The 18111-nt window shown below is 43.9% G+C and overlaps 1 protein-coding gene across 1 annotated transcript in view; it reads right to left on the bottom strand.

The window, feature by feature from the left end:
- The window catches only part of LOC121279750 (receptor-type tyrosine-protein phosphatase gamma-like), a 783231-nt gene that overhangs the window by 434468 nt on the left and 330652 nt on the right, over window positions 1–18111 (bottom strand). The window lies entirely within an intron of this gene.

Raw genomic sequence — 18111 nt, 5'->3', positions numbered from 1 at the left:
CCACATTTATTATGGGTTTGACAATGTTACCTTACCAATTTAGCCATGAGGCTCCCACAAATTACTATGTGAACATTTTTTTCATGTACCATTTTTTCCAGTTACTGAAATGCCTAATGTTCAAACTCACGGTTCTAAAGGGTGTGCAGGAGCAGAGAGACCTGGGCATATGTGTACATAAGTCATGAAAAGTGGCAGGACAGGTACAGAGAACTGTTTCTCAAGCACACAGTATTCTAGGGGCATAGAGTACAAGAACAGGGAGGTTATGATGAACTTATAAAGGACACTGATTAGACCTCAGTTGGAGATTTGTGTACAGTTCTGGGCTCCACACTATAGGAAGGATGTGAACACATTGGAGAGAGTGCAGAAGAGGTTTCTGAGAATGGTTCCAGGGATAAGACTCTTCAGCTATTAGGAAGGATTGAAGAAGTTGGGACTGTTTACCTTGAAGAGGAGAAGGCTAAGAGGAGACTTGATGGAAATTTTCAAAATCATGAGGGATCTGGACAGAGTAGGTAGGGAGAAACTGTTCCTGCTCATAAACAGATCGAGAACTAGAGGGCACAGTTTTAAAGTGTTTTGCAAAAGAAGCAAATACAAGGTGCGAAAAAACTTTTTCACACAGCGAGTAGTTAGGGTTTGGAATGCACTGCCTGGAAGTGTGGTGGAGGCAGATTCAACTGAGGCATTCAAGAGGGCATTGAATGATTATTAAATAGAAACAATGTGCAGAGTTATGGGGAAAAGGCAGGAGACTGGCACTAAATTAAAAAGCTCAGAGAGCCGGTGCAGACACTATGAGCCAAATGGCCTCCTCCTACACCGTAACAATTCTGTGATTCTGTGGGTTTTGTTATGACTGATGCAGTTGGTACAGCCGAGTTATTTAAAAATCCCAGAGGGAAACTTTAAAAAAACTGTCATAACCTATAATTTTAAGTGTTATGTTTGAGATGCGACTCTAAATTCAGGAATCAGACCATCAGTTCTCAAGGTTTGACATTAAACTAAAGAAAACATTTTATTAATTTACACAAGTTAAAATATATACACTTGGCTACAAATTACTACTATCATAACTTTTAACAAATTCCCAAACTAATCTCCATTAAGGCAACAGCAACCCATAGACTTAACCAAACACCAGGCAAAGCATTTTCACCTTACAAATTCAGAACAAGGTTATTTTCACTGTGGAGCCAGTTGCAGGCTTACAGTTGCCTTTTGATCTTACATTGCCTCTGCTCTGCACACCCGAAAACTACTGAAGTTATACCGACCACCACTGATTGAATTCAAATTCTCATTGTCTCACCAGCCTCTTTGAACTTCACCTTTTAACAATGAAACCCCTTTCATAGTACCAATTTTATTAGTAATATAAACATATTGCTTAGTAGCTACAAGAAAGGCGTCAGTTTTCACCCCACTTCTTGAATGCTCTATTCAAAAAATGCAAGAGCATACCAAAACTAGTACCCATCAAAGCACCCAGACTTGGCTTTAATCCAATTAAGGCACACCTGCAGACTAAACCTCTATTTTAAAAGAAAAATATTTTCCAAAATATTATGTACATTAATAGCTTCATGACAGTTTAGACAAAATAAAAACAAAATACACAGTACATTTAAATGTATCTATTGCAATGGCTTTATGTCTCTTTATCACTTAACTAAAGTTTTTACTTAAAAGCTACAGCTTCTCCCAACAGCCTGGGTTTGGATTTAATAGTTTTACTCTGATCTGAGACTTTGAGCTAAATTTGGATTATGCAGTCTGAGCATGTGCAATGTACCTAATTGCCCAGGATGTAACTCTTTCGAGTACAAACCCACTTCCATCTGTTTCAGATGAAGTTACATTGTTTCATAGTTTGCCATTGTGAGATTTGAACTCTTGATCTTGGGGTTACAAACCCAGTACCATAACCACTTGGCCATTTAGGCCTTTGCCCAGGATATATCAGTAGCTTTTAATCAGCTGAACTGATTAGATATTTTGCTTTAGCTTCCAGTACTCTGCTCAGTAAAGGACAAGTACAAATTTCAGAAGCTTTAATGAAGTCAAATTAATATTGAGTGATTTAAGCTTACCTGTGTTTTCATCATAATCAAATGTAGAAAGGCAGAGAAAATTATCTTATTCTAATTTCTATATTTAATCAATTTAAGTTTTGAAAACAAAGAAAACATCTTTGGGGGTGCATATGAACATATCAAATGGAGTAGTAGTAGGGTATTCAGTCCTTCAAGCCTGCTCCGCCATTTGATAACATCATGATTGATATGATTATGACCTCAACTCTGCTTTCCTGTCAATCCCAAAACCTTTCACTCCCTCATTAATCAAGAATCTATCTCACACAGCCTTAACAATATTCAACAACCCTGCCTCCACTGCTCTTTGGGGAAGAGAACTCCACAGGCAAACGAGAGAAAAAATTCTCATCATCTCTGTCTTATTTTAAACCTGTGTTCCCTAGTTCTATTCTCTCCCACAAGAGAAAACATCCTCTCAGCATCCACTCCATCAAGACCCCTCAGGATCTTATATGCTTCAGTAAGACCACTTCTTATTCTTCTAAACTTCAATGTACACAGGCTTTACCTGTCCAACGTTCCCTCACAACTCCTTCATCCCAGGAATCAGTTGAATGAACCTTCTCTGAACTGCTTCTAATGCAATTATATTCTTTCTTAAGGGAACCCCCAACATCATGCCGCCCCATTTAAATTTTCAGGAAGGCAGGCCTGCAGCAAAATCAGCTCCGGGCCCGCCAACCTGTCAACGGCCAATTGCGGCTATTGACAGGATCATTAAAACAATTAAGGGACCTCCTGACAAACCTTAAGGTTGGCGGGCAGGCCAGGAGCCCCGGCGGGTAATAGAAAAAACATGAAACCTCATCCACCGGCGGGATGAGATTTATGTAGGGATTTAAAAAGTTTAATAACGTTTTACTGTGAACTATGAACATGTCCCAGCTCATGTGACATTGTTAAGGATTTTTTTTTTCTATTTTTAATGTTTTTAGAACTTACAGCGATCTCCTTGAGGCAGCACTTAGCCTCAGGGAGATGTGTGCTCTTCTGTGCGCACGCGCAAAAGAGTGCGCTCTCGCTTTTGGGGAATTCTCTCCCGCCCGCACAGAAGCACATAGCGCTTCCTGGCGGACATCACGCTGAGCGGTCCTTAATTGGCGCACCCACATAAAATGGCGGCCGGGCCCGTTTCTTCGGCAGGGATCGGCTCCCCGCCCGCCGGAGATTGGGTCAGGCCTGCCCACCTGGAAGGCAGAAAATTCTGCCCCAAAACTGTACTGCAGATGTGGTCTCACCAATGCCCTGTACGATTGCAGCAAAATTCCCTACTTTTATACTCAATTTGTGCCCACCCGCTTAACCTATCTATATCTCTTCGCAAGCTCCTTATATCCTCTTCACAACTTACTCTCCGACCTATCCTTTTGTCATCAGCAAACTTAGCAACCATACATTTGGCCCCTTCATCCAAATCATTGATATCAGTTGTAAATATTTGAGGCCCCAGCACCTATCTCTGTGGCACTTCACCAGTTACAGTTTGCCAACCTGAAAAAACCCATTTATTCCTACTCCCTGTTAGCTAACCATTCCTCCATGTTAATATGTTACCCCCTAGACAGATAAGGAGGAGGAATAGATCTTCAAGGGAGGAGCAAACCAGGTTGTGGACTTTTGCCATCTGCCTGGTGGGGATGGAAGGGGTGGTTAAAGGTGAGCTGAGTGACAGCAGAGCAAATGGGAGAGCAAGAAGTAGGAGTTCAGCACATAATTCAAATAGAAGTAGGGGTTGTGAAGGGAATGAGAGGCTGGTAGAAAGCTAAGTTGTAGGCGGTAGATGAAAGGGGAGGGAGAGGGAATGAAAAGAGAGCCTTTGAGAGTCAAATGTTAATTGCAACCCACACCTCCAATGCAACCTGCAGTCTTGATGGTTTCTTTACCCACCATACCAAACCATTCCACATTATCCTCCACTTAACACCTGAAAAGAAAAGCAAAATATAGGGCAGCATTTTCTAGTTGGTGAGCAGGGGCGGGGACAGGATCATTTAGATTTTCAGGTCGGCCATTAGTGAGGTACTTAAAACACTTAATGGACCTGCCCGTCCAACCTTAAGGTTGGCTGGCAGGCAAAGAGCCCAGGCAGCCTTCAGTAAAAACATGAAACCTCATCCATGGGTGGGATGAGATTCCATTTCAAATAAAAGTTACAGACATGTCCCAGCTCAAGTGACAGTGTCACATGAGGGGAAATGTCAGTAGAATTTTTTCTATTCTTTAATCTGTTTTTCACATTTGAGCCATCTCCCTGAGGCAGCACGAAAGAGCACGCTCCCAGCTCAGAGAATCCACCCCCCTCGCCCACACAGGGAGAGCACAGCGCTTCAGGGCATATGTCACGCTGGGCGTGCCTTAATTAGCCTGCCCACCTAAAATGGCACCAATTGGGAACCCGCCCGCTCATGCCTGCTCCCGCACAACCCTCCTGACGGGGGGAAACTGCTGCCATAGAGTGAAAGAAGCACACAAGTAGAATGAAAAAAAGAGAAGCAGAAATACAGCAAATGAAGGGAGTAAAGGCAGATCAGAAAGCAGCCATATTCTCTTACTTGCCATTTGCAATGCCACGGGAAACTGATTAGTTTTATATCAATATAAAATCTTACATTTGGTGCATACTTCCTGCAAGAATCACAATCACTTCCTGTATATTTCAGTCACCACACTTCAGCAAAATCACAGGACAACTGCTAGCTTCAATTAACTATATAGTTTTTTATGATTTCTCCATTTGCAGTGTTAGTCAATAAAACTTATTGGGAGAAATTTTAAACTTATCTGCCTGGTTTCTGCCCAGTATTTAAAACTACCGAGATTACTTACCTGCAGTGGAGCTGTACAGAGCTGACCTTGTCAGTATTTTAACCTGGTCCACTGAGCAGGCAGACAACAAAGACACCACCCAATTTTTTTAACTGATGCATGTTGGTTCCCAATTGCAATTTTTACAAGGGCAGAAAAAGGTAGAGAGTTTCCCAATAAGCCAACAAGGAAGTGAACCAAGAGGCCCAAAAACTTAAGTTTAAAGATAATCTTATTTCTATAAGGGGCTAGAAAGGGCAAGAATATTATTCTGAGCCATAATTGGGCATTTAGGTCTTCCATGGCACAATCTCGCTACCCACTTCCCAAAGGGGCCTACAGAGGACGACCTTGTGACCAATGCCACCATCACTTACCAGGCCTTAGCACAAAATAAGTCAGAAGTCAGCTCAGTATGAAACTGTCCAGTGTCATGTAAAATGAGGTCCAGGAGGTAAAAAAAACCCTAAGCCTATCTTCTGGTGCAGTAGGTAAGTATTGAAACACCAAATTTCTCCTACTGAAAACTGATCCACGGTTAAATCAGGACCATTGTGTTTATTTTAAAACTCTTATCATTGTGTTAAGTGTCTGTTGCTGCAGAGGTATTTATATATTATATAAATATTTATATATTAGCTAAACCTTGAATTTTATGAAATTGTACAGCATCTATGTACATCAAAAAGATAACTCAGCCAATCTTGAGTCCGACTACCATTCTGATTTCAACTACAAACTGTATGATAAATGACAGCAGAAAGCAGATTCCTGTTGGCCGAGGGACTTGCTCGATTTTTCAGTTGGACAAGGCACTTGAAGCTTCCATCCAAAGCAGGTGACGCTTTCATTACCCTGTACTAAACGAGGCAGGGTGGGAGCTGCATTTCCTGGCTGCCAGGCACGTTGCATGTCATCAGAAAATCAGTAGAACCTGTCAAGAATGAGCCCTCACCAGGCCTCAAAAACCTTCAGATTTTTCACATAAGTGTTTTAAACCTTTGTACTCTTTTTTAATAAACTGCTTAAACATTGGCTTTGTCCCAGCTGTTTTTGTTTGGCCGCACTTCCCTTTTCAGTCACCTGTGGGGCCATCTGAGCTGGTGTTTGGAGAAAGGAGAGCAGCTTCAGAGAAATGTCAGTTTCTCAAGCTGCCTTAAGATTGCACTTTGCTCTCCCTGTGGTATCTTCAATTTCACATCTTCAGAGGTAATGTTATCTCATTTTGGCAGATGTTCTGCAAGTGGAGGCTTCTCTTACTAAATGAGACTGTACTGGCAGGCCCTTAGTGACATTGCTACAAGATGTGAATGCCTGACTAACACATATGTTGGAAGTTTCTTCAGAAGCATTCCAATCTAAGCAGTTCATGCTTTGCATGATAATGCATACCGATATACATACCTAGTGCCACTTGTCTAATCTGAAGGACAATATACAGTATTTCAGTTGTCTTCTCCAGAACACAATCTAATAAAACTGCAACATCTTCATACTTGTGGCGATGATTGCCAAATGGTCATTTGGATGAAATTTGAATCCCAGACAATGAAATGATCAAATCACTGGCAAACCCCAAGATGTGCCAAAAGCTATGAATCAGTTTTCCTTTTCCAATTTTCTCCCCTCCTCCCCTGAACGGCTCGCCCTTGAGAAACAGGGCCTTCTCGTGCTGAATCATTGCCACAGTTCTAGGGAAACTGGAAAACAAAGATGTCGGCTTCCTGGAGGTTGAGATCACACACTAGTTCTGCTACAACAGATTCTGATGCTAAATTCAATGTAACTTACCAAAGGCGGTTAACAGACATAAAGCAGGAATTGTTGAGTGCACTGTGCAGCTGCCAGTGAACTTGTGTATAAAGGTCGAACACTTAGAGCAGTCCAGCTCCAAATTATGTCAAGACTTCATGCAGAGCATGAACACCATTCTGTCCAACCGGTACCAAGCAGTTAGCTCCCATCAACAGAACATCAGTCCCCAAACCAATGACCAATGCCATGGTCCAACTTCGTGCTTGGCTGAAAATCTTACACTGGGTATCCACCATTCTTCGCGCTTGCAGTGCTCCCACTTTTCTCATGCCTAGCTTAAAAAAATCACGAATAAAATTGCAATTTGACTTATTCAATCATTCTCAAAGGCAATCAGGAATGGGCAACTAATGCCCATACCCCATTATCTGCTCATACCCCATGAAAGAAAAAAAATTACATCAGTGACCCCAATACTATATATTGCAGAAAAGTGCACACCCTCTGACTCTGTACAAGCAATACCATAATCAATGCTTGTGGTCTTATAAGAAGCAGTGGGCTGAATTTTCACGGAAACAGGGTTAGAGCCTGGGGTGGCTAAGAAAATAGGGGTAAGCCACATCAGGATGGCTTCCGACCCATTTTCGCCTCTGAGAGATCTTCCTGGGGCAGGTGGAGGTTCTCACCTTGCTCCAACGAGGCGGGCAGCCAATTACGCCACTTAAATCCCAATAAGGAACCATTTTCTGATGATCTTGGTGTCAAAGCGCCTCCCTCCCCCATTTACAGAGCCACCAGCTTTCGAGAGGCAGCCTTCTGGAAGCAGACCAATGGTACCATTGATGCCTCTTTTAAATCCACCCACTATTCCCCGAGCTGTGGCAATCAGTAGGCCACAACCATGACCACAGGCCATCCTATGAAGAGATTCGCTCTTAACAACATTGACCTCCATCTTGAGGCACCCTTGTGGTCATCCATCTATTTCTGCAGTACCCTCCTCTCCTGGTACTCTGATTAGCGCGTCTGACTGCACAGCCTGCCTGGAAGCGCCCTGTTAATTGACATCCTTCGGGAAGATCATGCAGGCAAGCGGGACACAGATACCATCGGGTCAGGACTCGTATATGGTCCCAATGGCCCCTGGAAAATTCAGCCCAGCATATGAAGCATTCATTTTGTGTCTGTCACACATCACTCAAATCTTTGGGTCATGCTTCAAAAGAAGTTCTAAAGAAACAAATGCATTCATTTGATACAGGAGAAAAAAATGGCTGTAACCTCTAAATAACCTTACTAATCAGGCTCTTTTTTAGGGAAATAAACCAAAACTGTGACTTGCTGCCCAATTAAACTCTGATCTCAACTCAGTGGTCACTGAACAGCAATTAGACTTTATAGCTGTACTTAAGAGTAACACAGCATCACCTCTGCAACGGAACAACATTGAATGTTATAACATAGTCTCTATAAAACAACAAATAATTTCACTGAAAGTGAATGAGCCACAGAAAATCCATGAAACATTAAAATATTGCATTCTAAGTAACCGTGAAAATAAATAATGCAATCAGGCACATCAAAAAAAATCAATTTTATACCCAACTTGTGAAAACCCATGATAAAATGAATTCAAAAAGCTGACAGAATGACCAACTGATAATTGGCTTGTACATCAACCCCTTCCAACGAAGGCCGCACTTTGAAATGATCCAGCAATACGATGAAAACTGATAAAATAATAAGCTTCAAAACATTATGTTTCATACAGATATTAAGATGTTAAACAACTCTGTGAAACAATTATACAACTAAGATGTCACTTATGAACATAAATTTATATGTCCAAAAAATAATAAGACAAAAGGACTATAGGCATGTCACCAAGTTGCAACGAGAATTTATATTCTGCAGTCCTAGAGGTTCAGCTCATCCCATTCATAAATGAAAAGATTTACTTTCGGATCATACATTTTTAAACCTAAAATCAATAATTAATTAGACCATTTGCCATCATTTTTCTGATCTAGATGAATCATTAAAATGATAATTTTGAGGCAGCATTATTTGGAACGTTCTCAGAATTATTAATTTACAGTTACTTATTCCTTATAGTCTAGTCCAAACAACCATTTTCAGTGCTATTTAACAACAGGTTCTGATTTCACTGCTCACTTCTAGCTGTGTGTTTCGATAATGATTGATGTATACTTTCTTCCAATCAAAAGTTCACTATGGAGTAATTTTGGAACACTAGAAAACAAAACTATGGAATGTACTAGATGTGTTGGGTGCTTTTCAGTCATTGTGCATTTGCAGTGGGTGATGACATGATTCAGTTATAACGAAATATGAAATATGAATCACCAATATGTGGTCCTGTTGGCTGCATCGGGATAATTGGCACAATGTTATCTCTGTAAACATGCCATCTTTAGACTTCTTGAAGTGTTATGAAAAATCAAACCAGCAGAAAATAAAACATGATTACCATACAATAACAATGGGATTTTAACTAAATTAATACATTTCAGTCTTTCTTTGGTGGGGCTGACTTCATGCACATACAGGCATATTTGTACATTTTAAGCCAATACTAATTGTCCAGCAAGCTCAGCTTCCCGCCACAAGCTAATATTAATGACAGGTTGAAAATATCACTGTGCAGCAATTTCCTCTTGTAAATGTGCTGGTTTGAAAATCTGGCAGGAGCCTTGGGAAAGAACCCTGCTGTAAAATCTCAGAGTCAACTTTGCCAACATGGAGGATATGCAAAGTGTGTGAGCTGTGAAAAAATCCTTAGGCCACTTGGCATCATGAATGTTTTAAACAGAGTTATAACAACTTGAGAAAAGTCATACAGACTCAAAATATTAATTCTGTTTCCCTCTCCATAGATGCTGTCAGACCTGCTGGGGTTTTCCAAAATTTTCTGTTTTTATAACAATTTACAGCTGACTAAAGACAAAGTTAACAACAATTGTACTATTTCCCACTCATTATTGCAAATGATGGTTAAGTCAGCAATTGGGATACGATTAATTAATTTGGCTGCATAGTTACTGTTGGTTGTTAATGCATGCCTAAAAAAGATTGCAAATAAAAAAGAAGTTATTGTTTTTCACTTCACTTGGAATCATTAGTTTGAACTTGGTGAGTACAGAAAATTAGGCAACAGTTCTTTCACATTTGGAATCAGGGCTCAAACTTTGTCTAGACAGAAAAAAATCATAGTTATTAAGTGACACTCAGTTTTAATTGGTTCCGATTGGCCCAAGTCAATAGCATAAAATGGCACATGTTTCAAACACATTGAAGAATATAAGGGAAATGAAAATGCCTCAAAATTATCCTTTTAATGATTCATCTAGATCGGAAAATGATGGCAAATGGTCTAATTAATTATTCATTTTAAATAAAAAATCTTTGAGTGTAAGTACATTTATGGAATATTGAGCCTTACACTATACACAATCACAGGACCCTTCTAATTAACATTTGTCTCTGAAGTCATTGGGCTTAGAAGCTTTGCTCTAAGAAATCCTACAATTTCTGCCAATATAATTAATACATTATGAAGCACATTCAGAAAACCGGACTGCAATTGACTTTTGAAAGTTGTAAGTCACTAAGAGCAAATCAATGGCACCGAAAGTTGAAACAGTCCTAAGAGCCTACTTGGGGAGGCGGTGGCACAGTGGTATTGTCACTGGACTGTGTAACCCAGACACCCAGGGTAATGCTCTGGGGACCCAGGTTCATATCCCACCACGATGGTGGAATTTGAATTCAATTAAAAGTCTAATGAAAACATTGTCAATTGTCATAAAAACCCTAAGTGCCTACTACGGTGTCACTGAGCTTACACTTGGAATATGCTGGTATGGTGCTGCAAACACTGTTATATTTGTGTCAGAATTATAGAAGATTTGAATGGTAACGTATCTGAGTATTTAAATAACTGAAAACGTTATTGTATATACAACAGTGTTTCTTTACTGTTGTTTAATGTTTCTCGTTGTTTTATTGACAGCATTTTCAACAGGATAATTTTCTGAAAAAGATAGACCGAATGCCATAAATAAAAGTTGTTGTTCAGTGCTGTCCCCGCCTCCTACCTAAGTAATAACCTTTTAATTCTATATTCGTTCTTCAAAACAAAAGGCCTAATGGTCTCAATGTTATCGTGATTTTGTAACTGAGACTTAAGTATAGCAGCAAATACTTTGGGCAGAATTTTCCAGTTCTGTCAGCTGCAGGAATTGTGGCGGGTGGCAAAAAATTTGTTTCCAGATGGTAGGATAAACTGTTGGAATTTTGTTCTCCTGACTTTCAAGGTGGGTCAAGATTCCCATTGAACAATGTCAGGAACCCTATTTGCATGCATTAGGATCTTATGCATGTTCATTAAAAGACCACCTCATCGGAATTCAGCTTCCCCTCCAAATTAAGTTCCCTGTCAGCGAGAATTTGAACATTCAGTTTTACGACTGTATATGTGGCGTGGACCTGGCAAGCTTTGTCTCTTCCACAACTTTGAGGTCCACAGATGGACCTTCTCCTTTTTGGGGACTTTGCATAACTTCACTCATATTCAGTGCCATTAGCAAAAGCTGCACCAAAGTTGGACAAGGGAGGCAGGCAAAGGCTGGAAGTTGGGAGGTAGGGTGGAGTGAAGGCTGGATAGGGGTAGCAGGCCTCTGGGGGAAGGTTGGGGAGAGTGCCGGGGAAAGGGGTGGGGGCAATGTCAGGGGAAGGGGGAGTGTCTTAGAGGGCAGGGTTGGTGGTGTCGACGGTGGGGTCCTTGGGGGACAACTCAGGGTACTGGTGACAGGAGGGAACAGTCACAGTCAGATGGGGGAATGGGATGCAATAGGGTGGAAGGCTCAGGGTGAGAATCTGGTAGGTGAAGAATGCATCAGGTGGGTCATGGTGGGGGGACAAGACAGGTGGCACGGATAATGCAAGGGGGCAGAGTTAGGGTGGGTTTGGGGTTGGCTCTGAGGGGAGGACAGGCATGTAGAAGTGGATTGTGATAGGGTCCATGGTAATGAGGCGAGGTGCAAAGGTGACAAGAGGAAAGGAATGGTGATATTGGGTGGGTCAAGAGTGATGGGGGGAAGTTGGTGGGTGACAGGGGGAGGGTAGAAGGTGGTGGAGCGAGTTTGGAAGGTGACACGCAGAAATTTTCCAAACTGACGTTGACCACCACAATAATTCAGTCACTTAGATCCTTCAAGGTGGGAGGAGGGTCCATTTGGGTGGGTGGAGTTCAAGGTCAGCACAAAAATCCTACCAAAGGGACTCCCGAATAATTATGAGGCAATTGAATGTCAAAGATCCTAACTTGTATTCTTCTCTCTATGGTTAAGCCCACATTGCAGCAGGTTTGTGCCCAACTCATGGGTCTGATAACATTGAGATCCCAGCAAGGCGTGAAGCTGTCATCTATTCTATGCCATTTGCCATTGGGTGCAGTGAGAGGCAGGGATGAAGGGAGGGAGGGAGGTGGAATGTCTCCAAGGGCCACGGCTGGTGGAGGGCAGCCAACTTGCGACTCCAAGCCTCCATTGCCACCGTTGAATTTTTTATATTTGTTCATGGGATCTGGGTGTCGCTGCTATGCCCATCCCTAATTGCCTTTGAGAAGGTGGTGGTGAGCTACCTCCTTGAATTGCTGCAGTCCATGTGGTGTAAGTACACCCACAGTGCTGTTAGGGAAGGAATTCCAAGAATTTGAGCCAGTGACAGTGAAGGAATGGCGATATATTTCCAAGTCAGGATGATGAGCAGCTTGGCTGGAAACTTCCAGCTGGTGGTGTTCCCATATGTCTGCTGCCCTTGTCCTTCTAGGTGGTAGTGGTCATGGGTTTGGAAGGTGCTGTCTAAAGAGCCTTGGTGAATTCCTGCCGTGCATCTTGTAGATGGTACACACTGCTGCTACTGTGCATCGGTGGTGGAGGGAGTGAATGTTTGTGGATGGGGTGCCAATCAAGCAGACTGCTTTGTCCTGGATGGTGTCAAGCTTCTTGAGTATTGTTGGAGCTGCACATATCCAGGCAAGTAGAGAGTATTCGTCACACTCCTAACTTGTGCCTTGTAGATGGTGGACAGGTTTTGGGGAGTCAGGAGGCGTGTTATTCGTCACACGATTCCTTGCCTCTGACCTGCTCTTGTAGCCACAGTATTTATATGGCTAGTCCAGTTCAGTTTCTGGTCAATAGTAACGCCCAGGATGTTGATAGTGGGGGATTCAGTTATGGTAATACCATTCAATGTCAATACATTGAATGTGATGATTAGATTCTCTATTATTGGAGATGGTAACTGCCTGACACTTGTGTGGCGCAAATGTAACTTGCCACTTGTCAGCCCAGGCCTGGATATTGTCCAGGTCTTGCTGCATTTGGACATGGACCGCTTCAGTATCTGAGGAGTTGTGAATGGTGCTGAACATTGTACAATCATCAGTGAACATCCCCACTTCTGACCTTATAATGAAAGGGAGGTTATTGATGAAGCAGCTGAGGATGGTTGGGCCTAGGACTAGGAATGGTCATGGTTGGACAAGGGATCATGTAATTAGTCCTTCTATGCTGCCAAGGCAATGGTCTTTCTATAGAATCTCAAAGATAGTGGAGACAAGCAGAAATGTGTCCACATGAGGCATCTTGCACGTGGCTTTAATCACCCTGATCAAAGAGCAATGTCTCCATATGCATTTATGTATGAACGGCAGGAACAGAGATCTCTCGTCCTCCAGGTTGTTCTTCGTTTGGAAGGGCTGGTGTGGGGATGCCATGTTTAGATGGAGGCCAGGTGAAGGTCTTAGCACTTGCCTGCAGGCTTTGAGATGGAAAGAAACCTGGGGCTGAATTTTCCCCCCATTGTGGGGGGGAAGTTGATGGGCATGTGCATACAGGCGCCCTTCCGATTGGAGGTGTGGCGCCATTTTACACGGGTGGGCCAATTAAGGCCCACCCAGCGTGACGTCTGCGCAGAAGCGCTATGCGCTCCCTGTGCAGGCGGGAGGGTGGGGTGATTCCCTAAGCCAAGAGTGCGCTCTTTTACGCATGCGCACAAAAGAGTGCACTTGAGCGCACTTATCTCCCTGAGGCTCAGGGAGAAGATACCTCTACTTTCAAAAATATTAAAAATAGAAAAAAATTCCCTTACATGTCCATAATTTTTACAAAATCTTTATTAAAATTTTTTAAAGCCTACACGAAGCTTCATCCCGCCTGTGGATGAGGTTTCTTGTTTTTTTTTACCTCCCGCCAGAGCTCCTGGCCATTGACAAGTCGACAGGCGCGCAGCTGATTTTGCTGCGCTCCCGTCTTCCTGAAAATTTAAATCGGGCGCGGTGACATGGGAGTTCCCCCCGACGTCACCACGTGTCATTTTACACATCGGCAAGCAGACCCCACCCCCCGCTCACCGACTTGTAAAATTCTGCCCCTGGAGATGAGTGAAAGGCAATGCCGGAGGCACTCTCCTATGTCCCAGGATGTGGTTGCTTTTCCAGTGTGAACTGTGGCCACAAGGACTCTGTAGGAGTAGTGCAAAGCTCCTGGCCTGCAATGAGTGAATGTGTGTCTGGGTGCCCTTTAAAAATGCCGTCAGGACCTTTGATCCCATGAGATAACTACAGAGCGGGCGACCTCCTGCCTACCCTGCCAGGAGATTCACCGAGCTCCTCACCTTCCTTGTCATTAATGAGCTGAAAAGCGCAAGGTTACCTGTATTCACCCACCCCACTGCCCAGCAGGAATCACACTGAATTTCCCACCCGCCACCAGACTGAGGCTGGGATTTTCCGCTCCCCCCCCACCGCGGTGGGTGTCATGGCAGACTGGAGTGGGAAACATCATGAGATGAAAAAAATTAGGTTCATGTCAGTGGGAAAATAGGATCCTATCATCTGCTTGGGACTTCACTGACAGACCACGTTGCCCAACACACAATGTTGGGAACGCCATTTGATACATTTAAATGCCATATACACTCATTATATAGCCTGCTTGATGGTATCATCCCGCCATCCTGGATCAAGAGGTAACGAGGAGTCCAATTAGACCGATGTGTTTCACAACCAGACAATGAGCGACATGCCCCTGGCAACCAGCACTTCGCTCGTGACTTCGAGGTTTGTTCACCTATCTTTAGTCACGCAGCATTCATGGCACTCAGTGCCAGGCTTTGCAGGCAGCACCACGTTGCTCTCAGGGGGTATCACAGGCAAGGTTATATCTACCAGACCAGCGGTATGGCAGGGGTGCTGTGGAAGGAGCCACAGGACAAGATCTCCATTCCGGATGGGCAACAGTGGACAGAGGTTCAGCTCAGAAACATGACACAGAAGTTTGTGGGGGGCGGTGGTGGTAGGCATCCTCTGAATGAGGAAGAGTCTCTTACATGGGGACATAAGCGAGTTCGGGCCAGAATGGGAGTATAGCGGTGTGAAAAAGTGCTTCATTTTACATGGCTGACCTCGCAAAGACTTTTCTTATCCCAGTCCAGGAAGGGTGAGGGCATGTCAGTCCAGGGTCAGTAGTGTCCAGAGTGTTGTGCACAAGTAGTCTTTGCAACACCATGTGCCTTGGTCCATGAGGGTTTCTAGCTGTACCACAAATTGGAGGAGGCATCGGCAACCTATAGATGGGGAAAAAGGTATAGTTAGTGTAGGGGTATCGGAGGGTCCTGGGGAGGAATGTGCGACCCGTGCAGGAGGCCTCAAGATGGGGAGGGGTGAGGTCCACACGGGGCATAGGCACATCTGCCTCCAAAGATACAGGGGGCAACACAGGGATTTCCACCACAAGCAAAAAAGGTTCAAGAATTGGAAGGGGTAGATTGGTATTTGTTGGATGCAGGGAAGCCTGGAAATTGAGCTCTTCCAGGCTGATGGGAGGGATTTTTACAGTCACACAGGAGGGCTCAAGCTGGTCTAGGGGTGAGAGCTCAGCACCACCATCTTCCAACCTGGTATGATGGCGGCTGCCATGGAGACCTCAGTCCAGGACATAGGTCCTGCACTGCAGCAGGAACTGTACTTCATCGGTATAGGCACTGGTGTCATCCAGCAGTGGCCACATGAGAGGGGCGTGGGGCAACTCGATCTCACTCCTGCTTATCCTTCTCCTCAGGGAGTCAAAGTCAGCTGCGGGCACTCGGGCGCCCATAGGGATGAGGACCAGCAGCTGGACACTCTGGGACCATCCACCCAGGTGACTCCAGCAATGTCCAGCTGATCCCAAACCCCTCTTCCTGTGACCCCACAAGCCAAGGTGTTGCACCTGCCCCACAGGCCAGGGCCCTCCAAGCCTTGGCCTTCCAGTGGACGCCTGCCAAAGTCATCACAGACAACAGGGCCTACCAGTCAACAGACTGCTTCCGCCTATGTTGCGGATGTTGGGGAAGCACCAAGACGTAGCAGTAGGGTCAGGAAGGCAAAACAATATTAGGACCACATTGGTGGCACGGGTGTTAAACACATGTACATAGTTTTCACAAATGTAAATTGAATCACACCCATTTCATATAACCATAGCGTATGCCCCTCTTTATGATCAGCAGTGTTGTTGTCAATCATGTGTGACACCATGCTCCCTCCCCCACTTATCACAGACATCACTGTCATGTGTCTCTGGTCAATGTTGTATGCTTCCAGCTGACCATGCCGTGTGCCTCTTGTCAGATCATTTCCGGCAACAGTTATGCCTCATCCTTAATGTAAAGTGTACTTGTGGAAGGGAGCTCATTTTCTTGCTTTGCTGAGTCATGTAATGTTAGATCTTGGCTGTGTAAGATTGAGGCTGAGGTGTTCAGCCATCTCCTCAGCATTATTAAAAGGTGACGGTTTGGTGTGCAAGGAGGGATGTTGGAACGGATCGAGGAGGTTCATGTATACTGGACCTCCATGTTCTCTCTGTCATCTGGCAGGGTTTTCATTCAAAGAGCTGAAAATTACAGCCCATGTGTGCTCCTGCCTGCCTAGAGCGTGGCCCGTTCTCTGAGTGTACATTTGATAAGCTCAACATAAGTGTGACCACCTTCCCAGATCAATGTGCCGGAGTTCTGCCCCTCGCAGCCACATTATAATTGTGACACTCGACATTACAATCTTGAACTTCTCCCACCTTGTAAATTTTCCCATGGGCCTTTTGGTTGCAGCTGGTGAGCCATTTTAACCTTTTTTGGTTTTCCTGGGTTGTGTTGTCCATATATTATGCATCATTGGCAATGTTTCACCACACCTCTTCCCATTCCACTCCACCACCAGTCTCTACTTAATCTGCTAATCATATTATTGCCAGCCCTATGGTTGGGTTCAAGGTATATTTTTAACAATTTTGAGTGGATACAGTCAGGAGCTACTACCAGTAAATCCTTCCGCCATATTCCATCTCCTCCCCGAACTGCTCCTTTCCTGGTCCAATGCTCCTGCTCTCCTATACTAGTATCAGCCTGTAGCTGTTTAATATTTATTTCGCAAGGCTCTATTGCCACTGCTGGTACTGGCGTCAGTTTTTCCATGCTGGCCACTTGTCTCGCTGCTTCATTGGCTAGCATATTACCTCTCTAATGCTCATCCTCCACCTTTTGATTTTTTACTGCTGTTTCTACGGGTTCCTGTGCTGCCTCCTCTAACCTTTTAACTACATTCTCATGCTTTATGTGACCTCCTCCCGAGGTTATGTATCCCCTTCTGTTCCAGGCAGTCATGCAATCGTGCATTACCCCGAATGCATACCTACTATCTGTATAAATGTTGGTTCTCTTCCCCTTTGATAGTTTCAAAGCTACTGTGAGGGCTGTTAATTCTGCAACTAGTACTGATAATATTCCCTCCAATCTTCCCTTAGCTACAGTTTCTTTATTCTTATTAACTACGGCCCATCCCGTGTGGGGCTCCCTGTTTCTCTGTGATCCATTCACATAGAAGGTATGGTTGGGGTTCCCAATGGGCTCTTCTGATATGGTCCCATAGGTCTTGGCGTCAATTGCTATTTGACACTCATATGCCTCACCCTTGGATAACGTTCCATCAGCTGGGTTTACCCTATTATCCCTTACTATCTGTGCTGATCGGTCCTTGGGTATCAAAACTGCTTCCCATGCAGCCCTTCTACTATCAGACACTGACCGCAATTTACCGGTACATAACAGGTCCACCAATGTGTGTTGGGCATGAAACACCATCTGTCCTGACATTACTACTGGCTCACAGACCCTCATTGCCCAGGCGGCACAATTGAGAGCGGCCACACAACGGGCCATCCCGCTAACCACCGTTGTCTGCTGGTTTGAAAAATAAGCTACCGGTCTCATGTCACTTCCATATTCTTGTGAGACTAAGGCGTTATAAAAGTTGCTATCAATACTGCAGTATATGTGAAAAGGTCAGGGCATATTAGGCAACTTCAGGACTGGGACAGAC

Source organism: Carcharodon carcharias, chromosome 7 (genome assembly GCF_017639515.1).
Source record: "Carcharodon carcharias isolate sCarCar2 chromosome 7, sCarCar2.pri, whole genome shotgun sequence".
Taxonomy (NCBI): Eukaryota; Metazoa; Chordata; class Chondrichthyes; order Lamniformes; family Lamnidae; genus Carcharodon; species Carcharodon carcharias.
This window is presented reverse-complemented; position numbering and strand designations above follow the sequence as displayed.